Source organism: Plectrocnemia conspersa, unplaced genomic scaffold (genome assembly GCF_051122295.1).
Source record: "Plectrocnemia conspersa isolate PC_06_02 unplaced genomic scaffold, ASM5112229v1 ptg000010l, whole genome shotgun sequence".
In the NCBI taxonomy this organism is placed as follows: domain Eukaryota; kingdom Metazoa; phylum Arthropoda; class Insecta; order Trichoptera; family Polycentropodidae; genus Plectrocnemia; species Plectrocnemia conspersa.
Window position 1 is genome coordinate 9,581,681 of NW_028277174.1, and position 11,490 is coordinate 9,593,170.

Consider the following 11,490-nt stretch of genomic DNA (forward strand, 5'->3'; position numbering starts at 1 on the left):
AGTAGAATAACCGCCTTTTACCAGAGCAAATGGGGAAAATTATCGGTGATATATTTAATCGTAATGTCGAGCGGAATAAATGGCACCTAGCATGAAACAAATTTTACGATGTTTGATTGCCAAGATTTGAATCAATATGCGACTAGTTGGCCCGCGTCCAATTCGGGCAATGGTTTTCTTTTAAATATATTTTTCTATTACCAGTCGATTTTTAGATTATAAATGTATATAGAGGACATTAATCTAACAATATATTATCGATATTACTAATTATATGCCAACTGAGACTCTGGAAGATCACAATTAGTACTATTAACTGTATAACTGATTTATGTGTAAAATATCTAAATATATACCATTGAATAATATTATATATCAACTCAAATTTATATTATGACATTAAAATAGAAAAGAAATTTCATGCATAAATTTTACGGTTGAGTTTGATTTATATTGCTAATAATATAAAAGCTAATGTCAAAAGTTCAAAATAATACTTAATTTTATAAGCTATTAATTTAAAAATCTACAGATCGCCTACCATAACATTAATAGTCAATTTAATCTGACATTAGAATAATATTAACATTTAAATTAAATAAAAATTCGTTCGTGTCTTAACGATGATGAAAATAATTAACGTTAAACTCGAATACATAATTAATCGATCATCGTTTAAACTACACACACGTAATATACATACATATTTTTTATTCAGCAAATTCCCATATAATAAATTGTCCGTGTGCGAAACGAAAGAGAAATTTAATTATACACGCGGAATTAATTAAACACCGTCGAAATGGTTAATCAAAGGCCCTTGTGTCGTTCGAAAACCGGTTTCTTTTAACCAAATAAGTCGTTCGGTTAGAACCGGTCGATGGCAATTAATTGACGGGTTAGTCTTAACGATTTTTAAGTGAAAAATTGACGATTTGGTTTAATTGAGACTATTAGTTAAACGCATATAAAAGCGAACGACCAATTATGGGACGATTGACGATTACCAACTTTGGACATAATATATAACCAGAGGCAAACCGAGACATTTATGCATTTTCTAAAATACTATTTGTGATATGACGATTTACTAGGGACGCCCTAAAAATAAATGATATTTAGTTATAGTCCAGTCAAATAAGGGCTTAACCTCGGAATGAAAGATAACAAGCTGAAATTTTGCACAGACTTTTTTTTTGGCGTTCTAAAGATAGGGTGAAAAGTCTCATAAGATATCGTGTCTGCTAATCAAGATATTAAAGGTCAAAGGTCATATAAATCATTTTTTTGCAAATATCTCGGTTCCTTTGCGTCGCATGTCATTACATGTTTCACAAAACTTATAGAAAATAAAATTTTCTACAAGTTTGTTTTAATTTATTTCTTCGTATGGTTAATGGTTTTCGAGATATAGCGCGGGGAGTGGGAAGCGCGCATCCGTTTATAGCATAACGCTATGTAAACTACGGAGCAAGAGTTACCTGCACATTCTTCCACAGTTTCATAGGAAACATCGCAAATTGTTATCTGCTGAATGAACCCATCTAAAGCATTATAACTTTCAATCTCCATATCTTCAAAAATCATCATCGATAATGCAAAAAGTAATAGCGTATGGCCTCTGATACTTCTTGCAAAAGCGTGACCAACCAACATTTTGTCGACAGAATTCGAAGCATGAATTGTACTGAGAGCTTTCTTGATTCCGCTTCCATTCATTATATACCCTATGCATCCAATAAAAGACATAAGCATATGAAAGCCTCCTAGTTTCACAACTACTCTGGACAAGTCTGAGTTAGCATCTGAAGCTGCTACGATTTCACGTGCTTTTATGTACAACGGCTGATCAAAAGTTATTAAGCATGTTCTTTGTTCATGTTTCTTGGCAGTGTTTATAGCACACTGTAATGTGGTGTAAATTGTGTCCATATTACTCGCAGCATGATGAATAAAAGTAAGAAACAGAATCCAAGAAGTTACAAAGTTCCCATTGTTTTTTGTAAGTTGTTCAATAAATCCATTCCACCCTGGCAACGGTGAGATCTTTTTCCACTTTCCGTACATCCACAACAAATCAACTACATTAAATATTTGTTCAGTTAGTTCTTGTACATCATTAACATTTTGAACTTAAATCTTTTGCTCAATCCGGGTACGACATGATTTTCATACACTAGAAGGGGTATATGTGATAGTGCTGCTAACTCCTTTGCACTTGGTTTTGTTGTAAATTTGTTTATGCGGTCATCGAATATAACTTCAGATTTTGAAGTTATTATTTTTATCATTCCCATTATATGAACAGTATTATAGCCATCAAGAGTATAAATATTTTTATGCATTATCCGCTGCATACTGTACTAAGGCACTTGACTCTGATGGTTGATTACGAGGCTGTGGGTGATAAACAGCTGAAATTTAACATTTTACAGTATCACTATATGAAGCGAAAAAACCTAAACTTGACAAAACATTCAAAAGTCTTTTTGGATGTTTGGCCTATCTGTATTTCTTCATAGAAGAAATACAGATAGGCCTATTAATAACTGCGAAGAAAAGGACCGTTTTCGTATGGAAGTCATTATAGCATGACTTATAGCTGTGTATTTCGTTTTAAAATGCCCCGTCTTTCCTTTTCTGTTCTTTATAATAACTTCTTGCAGAAAATGTAATAAAGTTTTCGGAATTTCTTCATTAATATTTTACTCGGGGGCTGATAGGACTTGGTCTTAACAACAGAAGATCGAATATCTTCTCTAATAATCGCCGCAGCAGCTTCCACTACGCGCAAGTGTTTTTCTTCCGAAGTGCCTTTTTTATTTTCATACCAAGCTATGGATAAAATTTAAGCTTGAGCATCGCGAAAAGAAAAAATAGATAATGATCCAATCTTTGTTGTAATTATAATATCAGTTAAATATTTTTCTCTTAATTTGGAAATGATCTTCTTATCATCTGGTACATACTCCGTAAGGACATCTCTCAACTCTTTCAATTTTTTCGCACAAATTTCTTGTCGAGCAATATTTCATTCTTAATTCCCAATAATACAATGAAGAAAGTAATAAAATGATGGTTCAAACGACTTGACGAGACCACTTTTTTCACGATGGTTTACTTTTTCAAAGCTTATACCAAGTTAAGCAGGTAGAAATACTCGCTGGATTCTATAAACGGATGTACGCCTCCCACTCTTCGCGCTATATCTCAAAAACGGTTAATGATACAAAACAAATATTTTAACCAAACTTGTAAAAAATGTTATGCTTTACAAGTTTTGTGAAGCATCTAATGACGTGCGACGCATAAAACGCGAGATATTTGCAAAAAAACAAATTTTGTGACCTTTGACCTTTGATATCTTGATTAGCAGACACGATATTTTATGAGACTTTTCACCCTGTCCTTAGAACATCAAAACGAAGGTCTGTGCAAAATTTCAGCTTGTTATCTTTCATTCCGAGATTTAGCCTTTATTTCGTCTTATTTGACTGGACTATTAGACGATGTAGAGGATCACAGAAATTACTATTTCGGAACACTCAAGATTTTAAAGAGCGACTGAACATACAATATCCAAGTATCCAAAACCGCTTTAAGTATGTACCTTAATTTATTTATGATCTTCGAGACACTCTTTGAATAATATTCATTGTCTCATTTATCATTGTTATTCATTAACGATAATCCACCACTGATTTTGCTATCAAAAGACCACCCGGAAGACAAACTTTTCTTCAATACAGAAGATGTGCAGTAATATACAGAGTTTAAAAGTACGGCCATATGTCTAAATTAGCATTATCTTTACTTGCTTACATTAGCACTCGGAGAGCATCACACTCTACTCAGGATCCAGCTCCCAACCTTGTCAGAGCGCGAAGAGCTTACCACAAGAAATCAGAGACCAAAGAGACGCCATAAATCCATCCCTTTAAATCCAGATCTTGTTCTTATCAAATACATAGTATATTTTTAGAAAAATAAAATTACTTGTATATTCATATTTTAAACAGTGGTACCAACTATAATCGTCTCGTTACAATTAATTTGTACAAGATCCGCTTAACGAGTCACAAAACCCAATGGTTAATTTTTTTGTAGTCTGCCCAAAAGTATGAAAAATAATAGAACGATATGATGCCGAAAGCTATTGCAGTTAAAAACGGGATCTATTGTGAACAGCTAACAATGTAAGAATGTGCATGCTTTTAAATGCAACCTAAGACGCATAAACTAAAAATCATTCTACATTAGTAGATAAAATTACAAATTCCATTAATTTACATGTGCTATTTCTACTATATAAAATATTTTTATATAAAAAAAGAACAACCCAAATCATCGCAATTGGTGCACACGTCAAGTTTGTATAGAACAAAAGAACTTCCTCCATCTTTACTATCGTATTATTCAATGGCATTTGGAATTCGCTTTCATCAGGAACTTTCATTAAAAGCTTTCACTAGTTACCCCTGACTCGGGCCACACAAGAGTTCATTTGTACTCGCACCAAAAAGAAGCAGGGATGTCATTTTTTCAGGAAGGGAGGGGGGGGGCAAAAGTTGTCGTTTTTAAAAATATTTTCACCTCATTAAGTTTCGTAGTATTTAATTAAATGCCAAGCATTTTTCTAGTCAATTTCAAGAAGCACCTATCAGTTAAATTATATTTTAGCTACTACCTACAAATATATATCTACTGTGAAAATCTATTTAGATTACACTGGTGAAAGTATAACTATACTCAAAAATACAAATTTACTGTGAAATTTATACATCGCATGTATAATAAATAAATAATGATAAGTTTGTAATTCTACACATGGAAAAGTTGAAATTTTGTAATTTTACTAGCACCTGACAGATAAATGATATTTTCACTAAAACGTATTTCGATATGATTTCACTAAATTTACATTTTAAAAAATGATTTGGAATAGATTCGAAACAGCTTTTTCATTTCTATTTCAATAAGATTCATTGTATTTAATTAAATGACATACCATTTTTCTGCCCTGACGTCACTGTAAAGGAGAGCTTCGCCTAGCATCGACCGAGGCGCAACCGCTTCCCTCTTTACGTCATCCCTGCTGCAGCTAAAAACAGAAATACAGTGCTACGGAGACAACTAGATTTTATGAGATGCAGATAAGGCTACGAGCGTATCACATATCTATTAGTACGTAATTCAAAAATTGTTGAACATTTAATAATTATTTATAATATAACAGGACAATTTAAAATAAGTAAAAATAGCTAATAGTACAGACGTTGAAAATCATTACTTAGAACTCTAAAATTTTGTCCTTCTCATTTCTGTTTGTTGGAAATTCCATTTTTTTTAATTAAACGTAAAATATGCAACAATTAAACCGTTTAAGTTTTTAGTAGGCATTTTATCGACTTAATTTATCTAACACTAAGTTATTTTGTATATTACGTAATAAATTACTAGGCAAACCAATGTGTAAATAAATATACATCTAAATAATCCATTCAACAACTTCCAAGTGCCGGAGCGTAAACTTTACGTGGGTTTTCATTGGCCGTCTCGTCATTTGTGGATCATTAAAGTTCCTTAACGGTCGAACGGTATCGTCGGTTTTCGTTTTTGGACCTTTGATGTAGAGACGCGCACACGGGATTTACTTATAATTTTATTTACGCGGAACACAGACATCAAACCGGGTTATTTTAACTCGACTGACGCTGCCAAATAGCTGGAAAAACGGATCGTCACGGTGGATGACAAACAGTGCCAATACAATCAATTTGTATGTTTTACATGATTTTGGATTATGGATGCGAGGGACCGCTTGAAGAGGATGAAAAAAAAACGCCGGTTGATTCGCAACATGCGAACGATACACGCGCGCGAATGTGTGCGTTGATTATTTTTTAACATGTATTCATGGAATTTATATAAAAAATATCACATCGCATTATTCATCGTTTCGAAGTGAATCTTATTACCGTCGTTGCTTTACGATCCCATAAATTCGTCGCGTTATGGGGTAAATTGCAAAGAGGAATTGGGCAAAGCCAAGACACACCGGCTGGTCCGTTCGCTTTGATGAAGCTCGAGGACTTTTTAAAAACGAAAATTGGGCACAGTAGCCGAAAATGGGTAATTTGCGACATTCGGCCGCACGAAACGAGTCATTACCAAGGTAACGGTAAGGAAATTGCCGAATGGGCCGCAATTAACATTCTCCGATTAACTACGCTCTTTTGATTGAACGCGAAATGTATAATTGAAGGTATATGTTCGAACGATTCCATCAACGAGATTAATGCTCGTCTGAAGACAGTAAATTCGAACACTTGGCGTGGGAACAAATTTGATGATTGCTTAAATTACGGGAAATTAATACATTACATTGTTAATTAGGCCTTTTACAAAATGATATCAAGCCCAAGTATAAATTTCAAGTCACGTAAAGGATATTCTTCTCGTTAACATCATCCGTTTCCAGTTGGTAGACTATTTACTATTTAACAGTAGCAGTTAGTCCATCTTAGACTGAATATATTATATAATTACTATTATTACATAATTATACATATATTAATTAATATATTAATTGATTTATTATTATTTATACAAATCATTTAGCCTTCGATGCATTCGGTTTATGTGTATAATGCAATACTTCGAGGTAAACGGTATATATAAATGTTATACCGATCCTTTGATGGTAAGACGTTAGAATTTCATAATTTTATTATATATTTATTATACGACCCTTTTACGGTTCCGTTAAGAACAACCGTAAAGAGATTCGCATCCATCGCGAATGGGAGCATTCTCCTTGTTTTATCGCCTTTGAGTTAGGTTATAAAATTTAAAGACCAGTGAAGTTTATAGTACGAACACTCTCGGGTGTCCATTAAAAATCCGTGTGGGTTATGTGCTAGGGTTCTAATTATAACGTCAACTCTCAAACTACAAATTTCATCGCAATAAATAAAATAATACTTATTTAATTAATAATTTAATATGGAAAAGTAGTCAAATATATCTCAATACTCAATTACAATACGATATGTATATTTTTTGGAATTTTTCAATAAAAATGTGTAATTTGTCAAATAGGTTGCATTTTCTATGGGGGGGGGGGGTACTTAAAAATGATTCTTTATTTCAATGAATTATCACGGTTTATTGTCGTTCCTGTAAAGTTGACAATTTATATTTAGACTATGTATATAAAATGTGTAAATAGGTGTAAAAAGCTGCGTATATAAGATATTCTGTTTTCATTGAAAAACATTAAACAATTAAAAAATACGATCGGACGATTGAAATCAAAGTATCTCTTATTATCTTCCAACTTGGAATATACGAGAGTTCAGTAGAACTCTTGTATATTCCAAGTCGGAAGCGAAGTGGTAGTCCAAGTGAAATCGAAAGTGTCGAATGCAGCGTTCTGGTTTTTGTATTATACCATCGAGGAAAGTGGATGAGATGAACGTCTCTACTAATCCTCGATTATTTATCAATCCAGAATGCTTCGAGGTAGGATTGGGTATATATTTATTGAACATATATTTTATTAAACTCTAATGGTTTAATTCGTTATGTATTGTTGAAATTCGACAACAGTATTCGCTACCTGCTAGCTTGTAGACAATATTTTGGATAGAGGCACATACTATGAAGTCTAAATACATTTTTACCAGTAGATATACAGTTGTACTATCTAAAATATAATTTTACTGATAGGTGCATCTTGAAATTTACTAGAAACATGCTTGGCTATGAGAGTATTGGTTATAGTATATTTAAACCGAATTTTGGTCAATAGAAGGGCGTAAAAACAATCATCCCTTCACAGAAGACAAAAATCCACGTCAAAAGCAATAATTTGCGCTCTTCTATTGGTCAAAATTCGGTTTAGATGTGCTTCATTCGATTTTATGTAAGTCGTAATATTGTTATAAAAATTCTTAATTGGAACGATAAATAACCGAGCGTTTGCACTATTTTATTGCTTTTGACGTGGATTCTAAGCAGAGACGTCATTTTGGGGGGACAGGTGGGAGAATTTACCCCCTTGAATTTGGCTACAAAAGTGGATGTCATTCACCCAATTGTAAACAGTTTTAAACGCTGGTGCAGATGTGCCATAAACTTCATCCATCTCGGCTTTGATTTCTTTCGGTGTTTTGCCTTTCAAATGAAAGTGCTTAACCCCTTCCCGGTCATTCCCGAGCTAACTCGAGAATTTGTATTTTGTGAATTCTCATCTCAAAAATCAGCAATTTCTCAAAAAATTTACCGTAGCCTTTATTTGTTAAAAATTAAATTTTTACGAATATTTTTAAATGTTTTATAATGGCTGCGTATTTTTATACCGCTGCCTATGAAAGGGCGAGTCCGTTCAATAAGTTTCTGAGTATTTTTTTAATTTTTAATTAAACTGAAATCGAAAATAACATAGGTTGTTTGCTTCAATCGATTGTAAAAATGAAAAGACGCGATGAAAATTGCTAACAATTTGACAGCAGTCTATTGACAATAAACAAACTAGTTTCGATACAACTAGCGCCATCTCTTAGGTTTTCTAAGGACTTATTGACCTACCCTCGTATTAGACCTTTTGTCAAAACGCGTTACTTTTTCCTTTTTATAAGTTCGTAATTGTCCGTAAATATCCTACAATAATATTAAAGATTTAGATTGTTGAATTTTTTATTTTAATCTTTCAGTGTAACCTGGCTGACAGGCGTAAGCCCAGTGCCTTACAACGGAGTAAATCTGTACAAACAGGATAAGACAAACATAATGAATACCTACAAGTAGCTATTAAAACCACCAGACTGAAAGTCTGGAAATTGGTGACATATTTATGTATATAAAAATGTATGTTCCAGCATAACTATGGAACACCTGGAGAAATTTCAACCAAATTTGGTAAATATATGACTTACTATCTGTGAAAAAATACTGTGAGAGTTAAACATACCTAGACTGCTAGGGGTAGAGGTGACATGTAAAAACTGATATTGCTGTCGAATCCATAGTTTTCGGGGTTGCTGAGATGAATAGTGCCACTTCGGATGTTAAGCATTTCTAGGCCCGTAGGGGTGTAGAGGGGGTGACATGTGATATTTTTTGAATTCTCTCCAACAACAAGGAGCTCTTTGTTTTTCTGGTATTCTAGACAATAGAGCCATATTTGAAATAAATAACTATAATACTCTTGAAAACAATAAAGCAATACCGCACTGTATACTTACATATACTGGTACATCCCTCTGGGCGAACAACCAACCACAAGACAGAAATTTAAGAGCACGTGATGATCTATAGATAAATATACTATGTTCTCATTGTAAGGTGTGTGAAAAAAAGATTTTAAAAATAATATTCCTTTGTCACGTTAATATATTTAAAAAATATTTGAGTTTAAATATTCAATGTGATTTTAATGAACAAATCTCCCATTATTAGTTAGTTTCATCCGGTTGAAACTTAAATCCCCGTCGTTAACCAATTGCTGTCGGCACCCTTACGCCATCAACAAGTCTCACAAGCGCGCAGTTAGCAACAATCATTGTTTCCTTTTCGAGAGAGCGCTCGAATTAGTCGGCGATATTGTTCGAAAAACACATTTGGCTGGCATAATTGCGCGGCTAAGTGTTTAATTCCGCTCGCATAATCAAAAACTTTGGGCGAATGCGAAACAAAGGGGGCAAGGCAAACAAACGAGACTCGATTATGAAATTTAATTGAAAAAGTTGGCCGCCCCTGGTGGGAGCGGGGTCGGGTTGGGGTGGCTAAGGGCGTACAAGTGGAAGACGCGGTAGACGTAATTGCTCCCAGACACAACCAACAGCCTCCCGCCTCTCTCCTGAGCGTCTCCACTACTCAATTAGCATGTTTGCTTAACTCAATTTATAACTTGAACCCGTGGCTTGATTTGGGCTCCTGAGGGATAAAATGGTTCGGCAAAACACCGAGTTTGTCGTTAATGGATACGCGGATGGTCCTTGGTTTTTGATGTCCATTTTCTGACTTTGGACAGGTTTGCTTATAGTTATTTGATGAAAGCCCTTAAATGACACTACCATTACAAAACTTATTAAGTTGTTTTGCCACAAAGAAAAATAACTATACTTACATTAATACTTATGGTTTAAAACAGTAAGGAAAATTGAAAAATGAGTGCCGCGTGAACGAAGTCGTGGTTGCGAAGTTTGTTCTGGGCTTCTTTTACGCCATATAAACGATCCATTTATCATATTATAACATGCGATGAAATGTGAAACCTTACGACAAAATAAAGCGGATCATATAAGCCCTGAATCATTTTGCGAAAGAATTAAATAGCGACCTCTGATCCCCGTATTGGGGAATCGAAAAGGTACAATTCTTTTGCACGACAATGCGCGATCACCCTACAAAAGTGAAATGAAATATTGTCTTAATAACAAAGTCATATTTTTATTTAATCAACTTATTATATAGTTACGACTTTAACAATCATGTTACTGTTGAAAATGCATTTAGAGATTTAATCTGCTCAAGAACTTCGGAATTTTATTTCGATTAATAAATTCACACTGAGCTGGAAAAATGTATTTAACTTTAAAGGTGCCACCAGAATTTGATGTACAAGACTTGATCAGTGGTATAAGTTGGTGGCTGATACACGAAAGATATATGTTCTGATTTATTTTGGTACATTCTAGGTAAAATCTTTGTTTTGGCCAAGATGCTTGGATTAAATCTAGCGGGAGTTACTCGTTCATTCTTGTACCACTGGCACCCGTGATGTGCGGATGCAGAGATAAGCCTTCGTATTATAATGTAATAGGGGTACCGGAAAAAAATGTCACTGTTTGTCATAGCTCTTTTTGATCGTCAGTTGTGCTTCGGCCTCGAGATGTTAACACGTATTTTTTAATTTTATCGGTTAGCACACACCTTTAGGATGGCATTTAAATATTAACATATGTTTTTCTTTCCTTATTTATAAAGGAGGGAGAGCTTTGTTAAATGATAACATTATTTGTGAAGTTGCATTTTGTACGAATATTACAAAAAATGTAACAATGCACATATGGTTTGATAAATTTCAAAGTGGAAAATTTAGTTAAAAAAATTAACGTAGAGGCAAATCCGACCAAATCTATTCAGCACTCAATTGCTGAAACACTCGGATACTGTAATCGGCAAAATTCATCAACAGGGTGATAAGATACAATACCTCACGATTTAAGCGACGAAAACTTTTTTGTTTTTTGTAATACAATTTTTTTTTGCTTAAATTGTAAAGGGTTTTGTGGGTGATGTACTGTAACCAAAGCCGCAAAAACATTGACTTTCAAAAGGGCAGGTAGCAAAGCCAACTGCTAAACAAAAACTAACGGTAAAAATGGCGCTTTTTGTCAGTATGGTGGAATTTTAAAGGAAGCGTCCATTATATGGTGCTTAAATCTGATCGCACAATAAAGGTTGAGGTCTATTGTGATCAGC